This window comes from Pseudorasbora parva, chromosome 3 (assembly GCF_024679245.1).
Source record: "Pseudorasbora parva isolate DD20220531a chromosome 3, ASM2467924v1, whole genome shotgun sequence".
Taxonomy (NCBI): Eukaryota; Metazoa; Chordata; class Actinopteri; order Cypriniformes; family Gobionidae; genus Pseudorasbora; species Pseudorasbora parva.
This window is the reverse complement of record NC_090174.1, coordinates 16,937,925-16,954,361: the sequence shown is the minus strand read 5'-3', so window position 1 is coordinate 16,954,361 and position 16,437 is coordinate 16,937,925. Positions and strand designations below refer to the sequence as shown.

Here is a 16,437-nt window from a genome sequence, read left to right as displayed (position 1 = left end):
TTGTAGAGCTGCAACTAACGATTATTTTTTCTGTCGTCTAATCTAACGATTATTTGTTCGATTAGTCGACTAATCTAACGATTTATTTTTTTACCCTTTGAAATTTTTCAAAATTCTGTGGCACCCCCTCGCATAAGTTACGCTAGAGGTGTAACAGTACAGACTGCTCACAGTTTGCTTTGTATTACGGTTTTAGGTTCACGTTTCAGTACAGTTCGGTATTTGCTTTGTTCAGGGGAAAAAGGACTACTGTCAAATGAAAATAAAGAAAATAAGAACAGATAACTTAAATAGAAGCAGCAGCACAAATAAATACTATTGAGCAAAGATGAGAACAAAATAAAAAATGCTTTTCAGGTAGGTCTATTAGTTTTTAGGTAGAGAAATGGAATGAAGTAATCAAAAGTAAAATAACCACACATTTAACTGTTTAAAATAAAAAATAATAATCCTTATTAAACTTACAAAAGCTATTCAGTCAGGAGCAGTGAGTGATGTCTTTATCTTTTGTTTGACATTAAACAGACAGCAGTGAAGGCTACTGCCCCTTTAAGACCCACGGATGGTCGTCGTATTTTCTGTATAAAGTTCACTTAAGGCATAGAGTAGGCTATGACAGTTTGACATACTTTTTGTGAGTTTGTCCGTTTAAGCACAGGATTTGAAAGATAACTCAATATTTGCGCGCTTTGGGACGAGTGCACAAAGACAGATCTTCTCATTCGAGTCTCCTGGCTACAAGGGGGTGATGACGGTGAAAATGACTGCTCATATTCGGACGTACAGCAGCACTCGCATGCGTTTTATAAAGTTTACAAAGAGAGACCGTTTTGCCCACGTTTTTCTTTTATTATCGCTGTTGTTGTAGTGTATACCTGAGGAGTCAGCGCGTGTATCCATCGACAGAAACATACATACAGCATTATTTCCAAGTTACAACCCATATTAAAGATGCGTCATCAGATGCGAGATGAACCGAAGTGTAAGTGCGTCCCCGCAACTTTTGCTCGGGATCCCGGTTGGGAAACACTGGTCTGTATTGATTGACACCGCGCTGGTTTGTTTAGAATTATATGAGCGCCGTGACCACGCGCTGCCGCGTGATGAAGACGTGTCGCAACTCTGTTATTCAACTGCTCTGGTTTTAAAAGCTATGTCATACTAAATGCGCCAAAATGCAATAAAACTTGTTTTACGGTCGAATGCAACGCGTGTGTGTGTGTGTGTGTGTGTGAGTGAATAAGAGACACGCAAAAGGACGGAGAGAGAACTTAAGGAAATGCAGCTAAACGAATATGTGTGCGTCTTTTAAATAGCGTAAAAATGAATGAATGACGAATGTGGCGGCCGTTATTGATTATGTGGCAGTCCGCCACAAATTAGTCTATGTGTGGGAAACGTTTGGCCTCTGTTTAAAGTATTCCCATACTTTTGATATTCGCGGTCTAGGTTTTTGTGATAGAACCAGGAGCAGAAACCAACATTACGCGAGATGAACGTCTGACACGACGCGTCGACGCATTTCACGAACGTCGTCGTATTTCCGTAGTCGACGCCATCGATGACGTCGACGCGTCGTTGCAGCACTAATATATTGCCTCTCTTACAATATCGCAATATATTGCAATATATCGTATCGTAACCCCTGTATCGTGATACGTATTGTATCGCCAGAGTCTTGGCAATACACAGCCCTATTTACAAGATGACAACGCCCAGCTCGACCATACTTTAAGCTTCAGAACGGCTTGTTGGAATCCTATGGGTGACATCACGGACCCTAAGTCCATATTTTTTTTACAGTCTATGAGGGGGCGGGGCCAAGATGGCGTCGTGAAAAGACGGTTTTGATGTAGCTCTTAAAAACTTTGTTCAAATCCCGGTTTAATTTAAACCTGTTCATGTTCAGAACTGATCCGAAGGTGCTATTTAATTTATTAATTAAATAGTCACACTTTTTTTTTTTTTTTGTGCAGTTTAGTTAAGCTTTTGTTAGACACGCATTTTGCTAAACGTTAGTACCTAGTCATAATCTACGTGCTTTTCTACAATTGTTGTGCTGACTTGCAAATATGGAAGATAAAGAAGAAACTCATCTTGCTATGCACAGTTATGCAAGGGGAACGCTAAGCAATGAAATGGATGCTGGACAGTCTGGTGGTTTCGTGCCTTTACCCGACACTCCTGAACCTAACCCTGCCAAAAAAAGCAAACCGAGTTTTGATAGTCCAGCGGTGAGTGATACTATGCTAATGAGATTCATGCAGAGAATGGAGGCCATGCACAAAGAAACTTTGCGCCGAATTCAAGGAGTTGAAAAGACGGTCATTGAGAACTCGAACTCTATTAAACAGATGAAAAAACCGACGAAATGGAAAAGAAAATCGGAAAGTTGGAGAAAGAAAACGTCAAACTTCGTGACAGATGTAGCGATTTGGATGCTTACAAGAGGAGGTGGACCCATTGCCGGGTCGCCTTCTGTGTGAAAGCAACCACATCCCGGAATTGATTACCGAATTGAACCCGGGTCGGGGACCTAGTAACATTGCGGTATTCGACCCGGGACGAGCGCTGTGTGAAAAAAAGCCAAAACTAATGCCGCAACGTGTACGTAGTTATCGTGCGACTCCTAGAGCTTGTTTTTTCAATAATACAACCCTGCAGTGCCAGAAGAGCTAGTCGGTGTTTTAAACTCAGAGTGTTCGTATACAAAAGAAACTAAAATTAAACAAGCAAGAAATGTGCGCAAACTGGACACAAGTCGAGACCACGGAGCTCCTTACTATCCGCGCTGAAGCTGAGATTGCTCGCCCTTATACGTCACATCAGGATGTCACGTGTCAACTCGTTCCGGGACCGTTACGGGTTGTGTGCGAAAGCGTACATATTACACATATTATGGTATTTAGCTGGCAGTGAGAATAGACCAAATCTAGCGGCCCGGGAACAAATGCCGGGTCGCATTATCCGTGTTTTTGCCGGAATCGCAGTGTGAAAGGAGCTTAGGAGTTATTTGCCCTAATTAAACATATTTACGTAATAAATATGCCTCCCTCACTTTATTAAAGGCTGTGATTTTATTAGTTGAATTTATTTATTTTATTATTACTTAATTATTATTATTTTTTATTATTATTATTTATTTAGTTTATTTCTATCTTTTTTACTCATGAAAGCCGATATTTAAATTCAGTTTTTGTTTTTCTGAACTTAAAAATGACCAGGTTAGTACCGGGTGAGCACTTTTGTGGTTGTTTGCTCCTTTTGAGGAAAGTGCGTTGAACTGGTGTACTCTTTTTGTTTACTCAGTTACTTTGTTTGTTTGTTTTCTTTTTCTTTCTTCTCTTTGCTCTTTATACTGTTCGTTGTTCATGTCATTGTCATTAATATCTTTTAACGCCAGGGGGCTCAGGGATAGTGTTAAACGGAAAGTAGGGGTGGGCGATATCTCGATATTTAAAATATATCGAGATATTTTTTCAGCTCGATATGGATTTGGACATATCGTATATATCGATATATTGTTTATATTTAATTCTGATTCGGCCACTTTGTTTGTTTGCCTTCTCTGTGTTGTGCTCGCTCCCGCTCGCGCGCCTCCCTCCTCTTGCTTTGTTCCCCCTCCCCTCGCGTGTTGTCTCATTGAACACGGCTGCTTCCACAACCAGGTGAGGATTAGTTATCATGTTGACAAGCGCGCACGTTGTTCAGGACTCAGTTTAGAGACCATGTTTTCCTTCTAACACAACTGCTTGCTAAAATTCATAAAGAAATATTAATGTTCATCATAGTTCAAATCGCACGTTTCACCCACAGTAGGTCAGGTGATTGACACTATTGGTGCGAGACGCACTCTCAGTCGCAATCATGCCAGTTTATGATCTGTGTCTAACTGATCGCATGGTTTTCGGTTAAAATGTCAAAATGGTCGCATATCGTTTGAAAACATTTAAAAAGTATTGCAATATCATTACTATTATTATTTTGTCAGCTTTATCACGGGATTATGATGAATATGTCTATTCATGTTTTAACCAAGAGGGAAAAACGCGACATCCCGAGTGTCCTGAGACACGCGGTGCTCTTCTGTAAGTTGTACTGTATCATATTATCATATAGCCTACCTTCTGACATTCATATTTCGTTCTGTAACTGGAAAAGAAGTGAAATTCAGCTCATGTGTAGCCTACATGATCTGCATGTTGAGTTTGAATTTTGTCAAACTCATGACAAACATCACTGTTTGAATTTTGATACAAATTTAACAGGGAATGGTGTTATGACAAAATCAGTTTATTTATATCTGTCATGTCCCCATCTTTCTGCAAAATGCTTACTGTTTACTTTAACTGTAAAAAAGGGAGTCTTTGATTCATCTTTTGAAAGCATGAAATAAATGAAAAGAAGGCAATATAATTTATTTTCTTTTACAGTTAAATTATTATTATTTATGTAATCAGGGAGTTTTTTTTTTTAAATGTCGCAAAAACAATTGACTACCTCTTTGTACTTCAATTTAAAAAAAAAAAGTTTTTTTGGTATTTGGCTTTTTTTTTTTTGCTGTAGTTTTTAGGGGGTTATTTTTCCTGTAAAGATATCGAGATATATATCGTATATCGAGATATATTTTTTGCTCCATATCGCCCAGCCCTAACGGAAAGCTCTTTTTATGTTTGCCAAAAAACACAAATCAGATTTCTGTTTCCTTCAGGAATGTCATTCTAATAAAGACGATTACAAATGGTGGAAATCTCAGTGGGGTAATGATATTTGGAGTTCACATGGCACTAAACACTCTGCTGGAGTAAGCATTTTGAGAAATACATTTAATTGGGATATATTAGGATCAGATTTAGATAGTTTGGGTCACTTTTATTTATTAGTGATTTCTGTTAACCAACAAACAGTGATTCTAGGAAATATATATGGGTACAACACTTCTTTGGATAATAACATTTTCTTTGAAATGTTAGATGAGAAACTCACATATTGGTCAAATAAATTCCCTAGTGCATTGTTCATACTAGGAGGAGATTTAAATGTATCAATTAAAAATTCTTTGGATAGATACCCTCCAAAGAGGACAGCATGTTTTAGCCCTGCACTGTTAGGGATAATAAATACATTTGAATTGGTGGACATTTGGCGAGACAGATACCCCAACAATTTGGCGTTTACCTGGTCCAACAAAAATGGATCAAGGCAATCTCGAATTGATTATTGACTCATATCAAAATGTATGTCCAATTTTGATCTAAATGTTGGCATTCAATGTACCCCTTTAACTGACCACAAAACTATTTTTATTAATACCCCCTTAAAGACTGGTTGTGCACCAGACCAATCCAAAGCCTCTTTGTGGAAACTTAACAGTTCGCTATTAGAATTACCAGATGTAAAGGAAAAAATTAAAGAATTAATTGCTAACTATTGGAAAACAGCCACAATTCAAAAAATCATTTTGTAGCAATTGGGAGCTTCTAAAATTTGAGAATGGTGTTTTTTTAAGAAAAGTTAGAGCAAAATTAGCCAAAAAAAGAAGAGTTATCTCTCAAAGTGACAGAATGTGTTGTGACAGCGTTGTTACTCATGGGGAAGTACAAAGTGCCATTAAGAGCTTGAAAAACAATAAATCCCCAGGATGTGATGGGATTACAGCGGAGCTGTACAAATTATTTGCTGATGAATTTGCTCCTTTTCTAACTAATGTTTTTAAAGAGAGTATTGAAAAAGAAGCTTTACCTCCTACTTTAACACAGGGTGTCTAATTCCTAAACCTAAGAAAGATCTTACTAATTTAGACAATTGGCGACCCATCACACTCCTTAACAATGATTATAAAATTTTTGCCATTATATTTGCTAGAAGGCTTAAAGAATGTTTGGACAGCGTTATAGACGAGACTCAATCTGGATTTATGAGGGACCGACACATAACTAATAGCATTAGATTAGTTTTAGATTTATTTGATTATGCCGATTTGGTGGAACATAATAGTTAAATACTTTTCCTGGATTTTTATAAGGCTTTTGATTCAGTGGAACATCATTTTATTTTTAAATCATTGCAAAAATTTGGTCTTGGTGAATATTTTTGTAAGGCCATAAGAACTCTGTATTACAATGGTAATAGTACAATCAAATTAAAGGGGGGGTGAAATGCTGTTTCATGCATACTGATCTTTTTACACTGTTAAAGACTTGGAATCCCATACTAAACATGGACAAAGTTTCAAAAGTTAAGGTGGACGTTTGATGGGAGTATTTCTTTGTCAAAAATACTACTTCCGGTTAGTCATAAGTTTCGGCAAGTTTTTTGAGATCATGCGTCCCCTTTGACGTTAATGGGGGCGGAATTTCCTTGTATGGGCCTTACGGACAATTCTACCGGAAGATCGTGAGAGAGAGCGAGGGAGAGAGCGAAAGCAACAGCCTACGCCCATCAAAGCGCTGGCTTGTAGGATGCTGGACAGGTGATGTGCACATAACAATGTCACCAAAAAAGTGCGTTTTTGGTTGCCAGACCAAGACAGTCCTGCACAGATTCCCCAAAACCCCGCGGTAAGGCAACAGTGGATGTAATTTGCTTTTCCGGATCAGCAACTGAGTTGCGCGAATGTTTATATCTGTTCGCTGCATTTCGGTGCCGACTGTTTCATAAACAAGGCCCAGCTCGACGCCGGATTTTCCCAATCGCCTAATGCTGAATGATGGAGCAGTCCCAACGTTAGAAGGGTGAGTGAGACTGCTTCAAATGTCTGTGTTTTTTTTTAGTCCGCTTACTGTCTACACAAACCACGCGTAAACACACAAACACACGTGCACAACTGCACTTCCCACATGTACACCTTCAAAGACAAAAATACGACGATATAATTCAAGTATAAATATGTAAATAACACAAGCCGCTAAGCATATTATATAGTTAGTGTATAACTTGTACCACATACAGACGTCCTGCTCTAGTCCTTTTTGCTGCTGCTCCTGTTCAACTGCAGCCTCTGGGTCTGATTCCGGATCATAGATGTATGGCTGTATCTGATTAAAAGCCATATTTTTATTTTGAATAAAGTTTTTTCCCCGCTGTTAGGGATGAGACAGCTTTACGACGCACTCGACTCAACACACAGCGCGCTGCTGCACACGTCATTATTTAGCTCCGCTCACACAACACGCCCCCACCCGCTCTGCTTTTTTCGGAAAGACTCGGAACAGCGCATCTTTCTTATATAATTATTCAAAAATAAAGACTTTTCGGAGATATGCAGGATGCAATGCTACTCTATAGGTACTCAAGATTGACATGACACTGACTGAAACTGAGTGTTTCACCCCCCCTTTAAAATATGTTACTTCTCCGAGGTTTAACTTGTCACGTGGTATCAGACAGGGATGTCCAATTATCCCCTTATTTGTTTTTACTAGTTTCGCATTTTCTTTTTATATTTACAATAGTGGTCTTCGTGGCATCACTATTGCTGACAAAAAGATAATCATCAGTCAATTGGCTGACGATACCACACTTTTTTTGCACGATGCAAACCAAATTCCGTTAGCACTAGAGTATATCCAGCAATTCTCCAAAGCATCAGGCTTATTTTTGAACCTCTCAAAATGGGAAATGATGTCCATCAAAGAGTGTAATTTGTCAGAAATTTGTAATATTCAAATTAAAGATCAGGTTTCATATTTCGGTGTTATTATAACAAAGAATGAATTAGAAAGATGCTCGTTAAATTTTAATCCAATTATTGAAAGTACACAAAAGAAATTTTAAATGTGGCTTCAACGAGATCTGTCGTTAAAGGGCAGAATTGTATTAGCCAAAGCGGAGGGTTTGTCCAGGTTGACATATGCTGCTCTTTCTTTGAGTGTTGACACTGCCATTCTAAAAAATTGATACAATGCTCCTCAACTTTGTTTGGAAGAATAAAACTCATTTTGTTCGAAAATCTGTACTTATGAACACCATTGAGAAGGGGGGTTTAGACTTTCTTGATTTTACCACTTTAAACAACACCTTTAAAATAAATTGGATAAAGAATGTTATTAATAAGCCCTCCTCTATCTGGAATCTGATCCCTAATGTTATTTTCTCCAAACTAGGTGGTTTAAAATTCTTATAAACCTGTAATTATAACATAATGAAAATCCCTCTCAAATTATCCCTTTTCTATAGCCAAATGTTATTAGCGTGGTCCCTCATTTTTAAACACAATTTTACACCTCACTCATATATAAATTGGAATAATAAGGACCTATTGTACATAAATCTCTTTTCTTTGATAGTTGGTTTAAAAATGATATTATTCTTGTATCTCAACTTTTTAACCAAAATGGTTCAATCTGTAATTATTCTGAGTTCTTGGTAAAGCATGGAATTCCTGTTACTCCAAAAGAGTTTGCAATTGTGGCTGATGCAGTGCCACAAGGAGTTCTTATGCTTTAGAAAGTATTTTCTTTTTCATCTCAGTGGATCTGTGCAAGACATTTGTTGGTAAACAGTGCCTTTCTACATCTAAATCCAGAAACAATAAGACAATTAGAGTCTTGTTTCAGGAGGAGATTGTTTCTGTGCCATATGTCATTTCTTACTGGAATGCTTTTGTAAATGATATTCCCTGGAAGAAAGTTTGGACATTGCCTCACAAATACCTGATAACCAACAAAGTAAAAGAAATTACTTTTAAGTTAATTCATAGGTTTTATCCAGACAAGTGCTATCTCAAAAGACTTAAAAATTACATTAATACCCTCTGTTCTTTTTGTTTAGAGAAACCTGAATCTACTTTACATTTATTTTGGAATTGCTCTCACACGGTTACATTTTGGTGTGATGTTTGTGACTTTATCAAAGGTTATGTGAATCCTAACTTTGAATTTACTTATAAAAATGTAATTTTTGGTTTTCACGAAGGTGAAGAGAAAAATTATATTTATTTTATAAACCTTATTTTTTTGTTAGCCAAATATCACATTCATAAACATTTTAACATTTAACTGTAAACCTCTTTTTTTAAGATTTAAACTTGAGATGAAAATGTATTTTGATTCCATTGAGTTTTCTAAAAACGTAAAAGCTACGAGAACAGCTGCTGTGCTTAAGGAATTGGAGCTTAATCTTGACTGAAGAACCTTGGTGTATTCCTTTATTGTGATATGACAATGAAGGAAATTGTTGTTATTGTTCCTTTATGCATCTAATTAAAAATAAATAAAATAAAAAATTAGTCTATGATTGCACTTAAAAAAATGCTCTTCTGGTAATTTTGTCTTGTTTCTAGTCTAAATATCTAACAATTCTTAAATCAAGTAAATTCTGAGGCAGTTTACTGACTCAGTGCATCACAGCGTGGTATGGTAACAGCACCAGTCATGACTGCAAAGCCCTGCAAAGAGTAGTGCGCTTGTCCGAGCGCATCTCAGGGTCAGCTCTTCCGTCTCTGCAGGACATCTACATCAAACGATGCAGAGGTAGAGCTAAAAAAAAATCATCAAGGACATTAATCACCCGGCCAACCCACACTTCACCCAGCTGCCTTCTGGTAAGCGCTTCCGTAGCCTGATGGCCAAAACTGAGAGACTCAGGAGGAGTTTCTTCCCACAGGCCATCAGACTCCTGAACGCTGTCACTTAACAACATGTGACTTCACCTCACTTCAGTACTAACAAACTCACATTCTGATATTGCACTGCACTTTATTCTTGTGTTCCATGTAACTACTCATTATAATGCTGTTTGTACATTACACTCCTGCACTTCTGTTATCCACGTATTTATTTTTATAGTCTCCAGTTTACTTTATCTCACTTATTTTATTCCACATCTCTTATTTCTTTTACTTGATTTATTCATAATTCTACATATGTATATATATATATATATATAGCACCTTTATCCTATTCCTATTTTATAATTTATTGTGCTTTTTTTTTTGTTAATTGTTATTTGCTGTCCATGGAGCGGACCTGTTTACATTTCACTGCCGGTTGTATTCTGTATAACTGTGTATGTGACAAATAAAACTCTTGAACTTGAATCAAGATGCATTTAAAATGACATAAGACATTTTTTCAGGTTTTCTTAAAAATACAATCAAAATGAAGTCGTTTTTTGCTTAAAACAGGCAAAATGATCTGCCAATGGAGTGAAAAAAATAATCTTGTTTCTGACTGAAATCTTGTTTCTTGTTTCCGTCCCAAACAGAAATAAAATTATTTTTCTCACCCCATTGGCAGATCATTTTGCTTGTTTTAAGCAAGAACTGACTTCATTTTTATTTTATTTTTAAGATAACAAGCAAACATATGTAATTTTACTTATCTAGTAAAAGCATCTTGATTTAAGAATTTTTAGATATTTGGACTGGAAACAAGAAGAAAAAAACTAAATAAAAATAGCATTTTTTGCAGTATAGCCTCCCTGCAAGCTTGTATTACACACAGTACAGCACAAACATCATAAGAGGCCAAATCAATTTAAAAAACTAATTGAACACAAAAAAAAATCAAAATTCCTCTGCCACCACAGGATATATTTAACCAAAAATGCAAGCACACATAACTAAAATATTTCAACACATATTAGTCACTCAGCAGGCCACATTGTGGAGGACATGCATCCATTCATTTGTCTGTTCAGTTGATTTGTATGGATTTGTCCTCCTGCATTCACTGCTGTGTGCAGACTTGCAGGATGTGTTATACAGACCTTTGAATGTGTATTTATCCTTCTGTTGTATAATATGCTTTGATTGTGTGCTTTCCATCTTATAGAGTCACTGTGTGACTTCAGTTTCAAAAGGAGCTGATGGTTTACCTGCTTTTTTATACTTTTTCAATAAAGAAACATAATGTTACACTTTGTGTTTTTATATTTACATGGAATGTGTATTTTTTTATGGCAGAGTATTAGGGCCACACTGAGGAAGAAGGAAAGTCATACATTTATGAAGCTGGTTCTTTCTGCAGAAAAGAAGCATATTCTTTTTACAGTCCCGATACTTACACTGTTCAAAAAATTCAGGTCTCAAATTGAAAATTTTCTAGTGACTGATCACATCTAAATTTTTCAGTTGGCCAAATTGAATTTCTGTGAATTGATGCAATTTCATTATATATATGTTAAATTGCATCAATTCAAAGAAATTCAATTTGGCCAACTGAAAAATTTAGATGTGATCAGTCACCTGTAATAAAGTTTTTTTTATATTTATATATATATTTTATAATATTATATATTATAAAACTTTATTACAGGCTCTAGGCCCTACAACAAGACATACAACATAAAGAAAGAAAAAATAGATGTGAGCAGTCACTAGAAAATGTTCTAATGGAGACCTGAATTTTTTTTTTAAACATTGTATCAGCGTATCATGTGATGCTGATGTGCCAAAAGATTCAGTATGTCCTTGTTTGTGAAACCATACTGAAGAACAATTCCACGAAATGCCCCACAGCTGTCATTTTAACAACTGTCCTCCTCTAAAACAATGGGTTACAATATTATGACTTAATTCTCAAAGTCTGTGAAATTTTCTTTTTTTCCCTCTGTGGCCTATTCTATCATTTTTATATATAGCCTTATAGTCTATGGGAAACTGTAAATTATCTAATAATAGCAACATCATGTAAAAATCATCATTTATCCAAAATGATTGAAATAAATGATCAAATACGTTTCAATAATGACAGTGGGTCTATGCGATGATAATGTACAGTGGGCAGTGGAATAACTATGGGTTTCCATTTGTGGTGACTGCTGACTGACATAAGGGATGAGATTAAATAGATCCTGGAATTTAGCCTGGTCTGGAGCAGGCTAGCTCCACAGAATAAATATTCATGGTAATTTATACTATAACATCCTACTGCCAACCTATCCAGCTTTAGTGCAACCGGATCACAGATAAATTAAGCCAGGATCACCAAGATATCCCAGCTTAATCCCTTATCCTAGTTTTGTGCAATAGGCCTCTGGAGCAGGTTTTATTCTGGGTTAGAGATCGCAAACCCAAACTGGACAGTTGCAAGTAAAGATGCAATAAAGCCACACCCTGTGTATCTCTCATTCTGAATTAAAGCATTTTATAATGAGAAAATTTAAGAAATAAAATGTTGCAGCTTTTGGTGCTAATTATATAAGATGAATTATAATCACTTTGATTATACATATAAATATATGTTCATATAAATATTATATTAATTGACAAGTGGGCAAATAGTAATACAAATATAATACATGCACTCATATTTATTTTAGGCAACATGTATTTATTTGAGCTCTTTGTGAACGTAATAATACATTTTTCTTAACTTTGAATAATTATTAGGCATATTTCTTTGATTCACATCATGCATTGATATAGTCAGATCATCTTTCAGCTGCCTTCTCAAACTTTCACTGCAGCAGTATTTATTCCTGCCCCGTAAACACATTTAATTTTTTATAATAATTTTCAAAACGATCTCTCAATTTTCAGAAGAGAAGGAAATCAAACGGACACTGTGATTGGCTGATTGCCACACGTGTCACACTTTCAGGCGCATGCACTTTCAGAGTTGATCGCTAACTCTGGATTAAACCGGAGTTGACAGAGAAAGTTTATACCGAGCTTTGAGAAACGGTTGAACTTGATCTAAACCAGGTTGGATTTACCTGGATTTGTCAACTCTAAACCTACTCTGAAACTCAGAGTTTGTTCAGCTAGCTTCATGCAACAAGACTCAGTACACCCCTAAATGCATTGAAGCAACTGCCATGTGATTGGATGATTAGTAGGGCTGCACGTTTTCAAGTTTTTCTTTAACCGTTAACCGAGGCCCTTAGCGGTTAATACTCGGTTAACCATAGTGTGCAACAGGGTTATTATTTTTAGTTTATTATTTTGACGACCGCAATCTCCGCAGTGAACGCGCCTATAGAGAGAAATGCACATCATGGATTACATAATCAGAGAGTAGCCTATTTCTTTTCGTTTTAAATTGTTAAAAGACATTTCAAGCTTTCTTAAGATATATTTCATGTCTGAGGCGTACGCTGAGTTTCGTTAAATTAGGATGAGATGCGCTCCAGTTCACGAGCAATGCAAGTGGCCGCGAGGGCACCTGCATGATTAGGGCATGTAGTAAAATATGCAGCCGAGAATTATTCACACAGCTAGCGTTTGACTCGCGCGGCTGAGCCTCTCCCAGCAGAGAGTTCAAGCATCTGTGGACTCGTCCCTTCAGGTCTGGCCATCTTGCTTTCAGTTCGCGATTAGCTTTTTTGTTTTCTTCATTACAGTTAAAGTAACCTCTGCTTTTCTCTAGTCATTCACAAGTTTCTCACTTCAAACTTTCTTTCTTCTGCTACGTTATGCACAGCGTGCGCGGCTCCCGCTCTGCTTCTGCCCTAATGCGATTTATAGTCCAGTGCGATTTATGTTATTTTCCCCTTCATGACGCATTTTTTGACTGATGCGACTCATACTGGAGCGACTTATAGCCTGAAAAATGTGGTAAGCACTGCATTGCACTACTTGCATTTTGCCCCGTCACTCTCAATTTTAAAGTGCTCCCACGCTTTCTTTGCCCGCTTCATTGCCCGCTTAGAAAGCTGGTCATTACTTCTTTTTGTGGATATTACAAATGTCTGGGAGCGCTCTGGCAGTCTCTAGGGGTGCAAAAAATATTACAACTAAATTCAAAGCACGTCATTGACTCCACTTAACCGAGCAAAAGTTTCACTCAGTTACGCAATTTTTAACGGTTAATAGGTTAACCATGGACACCCCTACATAATTGCATTAATGAGAAATTGAACAGGTGTTCCTAATAATCCTTTAGGTGAGTGTATGCGGTTCATAGGATATTACACATAGTTTGGAGGACAGCATTGGGTAGGATGTCAAAAACGTTGTATTGTATAATTTTTCTTCTCCATACGATTAATAGAAAAAAGTAATCAACAGATTATTCAAGAGCCAAAATAATCATTATATGCAGCCATAATACATATTATAAATACACAGCTCAAATGTGTGATACGATTAAATAGTGCTCATAAACGACTGTTGTATTATTATATGAAACAATGTAGAAGCAGTATTCCAGTGAGGAAGTGTCAAAATTATGAAGACATAGCCTACTTTTTTTTCTGAGGATTAGTTTGCACAGACTAATTTTCAACACAAGAATAGTAGGCTACTGTGTGCTAACTAAATGGGGTACATTTTGATTGCATGCAGAACTGCTCAGATTCACCACCAGTATCACAATAATAAACAATTAGTGGCAGTGATGTATCGGATAGTAATATTTATCATTCTACTCCAAGGTAACGTCATTGCACCATCTAAAAATAATCTGCTTGATTGCTGAAAGAATCCACAGGCACAATCACACACACTATATCACTCAGACACCCGTATCCCAGGAACACTCAAATGCTTGTACAGCACTCCCAGAGCCTGTTTGAAAGCGCACTGTTTCTAAAACAAAACAGAAAGCACTTGAACAAGCTCGTGCACGAAGAGTAAAAACACAGTATAAAATATGGTGGCTCTGATATATAAATGTATAGCGTTTCTCCATTGATCTAACAAACAGACAATGATATTTGAGACACAATTACTAGTAAAAAAATAAAAAATAATAATGCAATAAAGGTCTTCAGAAATGCAGCCTGAAACAAAATAGGCTAAGTTAGAAACCAGAGTAGCAAAACACTCAAAACTTTTATGGCCAGGCCAACATTTCAAATATTAACACTGCTAGTTAAGTAAACTAAAAACAAACGAACGACGCATGCAACGAACAGAACCAGTGTGTAAGTTAGCCTATGGGCTGTAACGTTAATTTGGTGGTGGTAGCGTCGCGTCTTTTCGCGAGCGTAAACTTTAAACAGCGGGTATTTCTGTTCTAATACATTTCAAGGCATCTTGTGTGAACACGGAAATAGCTACTTAATCTGGCGCTTGCTTGAATCAAAATTGTACACGTATGTGGGTTCAAATGCCCAACTTCTTTACTTTCTCTTGTCTCGAAACACCGTTCGAACAGATTTCATGGCTGCAAAACAATTTACGGTTCATATGTTAGCTGGTAGAACCGTCAGCAAAGTTGAGAGAAATACTTAAACTACTTACCAAAAACTAGAAAAATCCCGATTCACTGGTGGCTGTTATAATTGGGAGAGAACGTGAATACGGAAACTGGCCACTACCTAGTACTGCAGCCTGCTCGGAGGAGGGATCTTGCGCTTATTTGACAAGCATCGATCACATTAAAACTCTGAAACATTATGGTAAGGATGACGTTAAAACTTTCAACGAACACGCGCACATACACATACATACACGTCTACTTGACTAATTAACTGTTGCTCTCCACTGTTTCTGGTCATTTTGAAGAAACAAAAAAAGGGCAATCACTTTAAAAAAAAAAATCCTCTTCATAACTTCAAATATGCATATAAAAAAACTGCCAACTAAGAGGGGACCGGGAACTTTGACCGACCTATCCAACAGGGGACGCCTGCGATGGGACTTTGTTTGTGTTTAGAACTTGTTTTTTTTTTAGTGTGTGCGTGTGTGTGTGTGTGTGTGTGTGTGTGTGTGTGTGTGTGTGTGTGTGTGTGTGTGTGTGTGTGTGTGTGTGTGTAAACAAAGTGAACTGGCAATGAAGTCTTTCTTCAATATGTAACATTTGGGTAACACATCGAAAAAGGACAGGCGAAATGGTAAGGCAGCCGGGGACCCAGGGTCCTTGTAGCTGTTGCTAGCATGGTGGCTATCCACAACTTTCCCGAACTATTTTATTTTATTTTATTTTTTTTATTAAACATTTACTTACAGAATACAAAAGTAAGGATCCATAAGTCAGAAGGCAAAGCCAGAGGTTCAGGGACTGAAAAACATCACATTTGAGTTTGGAGAAAGAAAGAGAAAGAAAGAAAGAAATAAAGGAAGACTAAATAAATCAATGAGGAGGTATCAATTAAATACAGTCCTCCCTACAAAACATAAAATAATAACATTGGGGAAAAAAAATAATAATAAAAATAAATAAATAAATAATAATAATAACAATAATAATAATTATACAAAAATGCCAAAAAGTGAGCATACATTCAAAGTTTTAGTAGCCTTTTTGTTACAGGAGGCAGATAAGGATTTAATAAATATCTTAACATCTTCTTGAAAGTGAGAAAATTTTGGGGTAACTTTCATAGTTTTACATTTGTGGATAAAATATTTTGCAAGCAAAATAATTAAGTTGCAGAGAAAAAAAATATTTTCATATTGCCTCTCAAAAATTAAATACCCAAACAAAACATCCTTGAAATAAAGCTCAAAGTCATTATATATATTGTTTACAATGAACTGGCAAATGTCTTGCCAAAGTTTTCTTGTATGATCACAATGCCAAAATAGATGTGAAATAGTCTCTGGTT

General features: G+C 36.6%; 1 protein-coding gene across 1 annotated transcript in view; it reads right to left on the bottom strand.

Annotated features, from left to right (window-relative positions):
* LOC137070637 (transmembrane protein 272-like) overlaps positions 1 to 15,490 on the bottom strand; it is a 67,682-nt gene extending 52,192 nt beyond the window's left edge. Inside the window, exon 1 of the mRNA XM_067437947.1 lies at positions 15,131 to 15,490. The gene's annotated coding sequence lies outside the window, so the exon portion shown is untranslated. The remainder of the gene's footprint in view (positions 1 to 15,130) is intronic.
* Between the last annotated feature and the right edge of the window lie 947 nt (positions 15,491 to 16,437).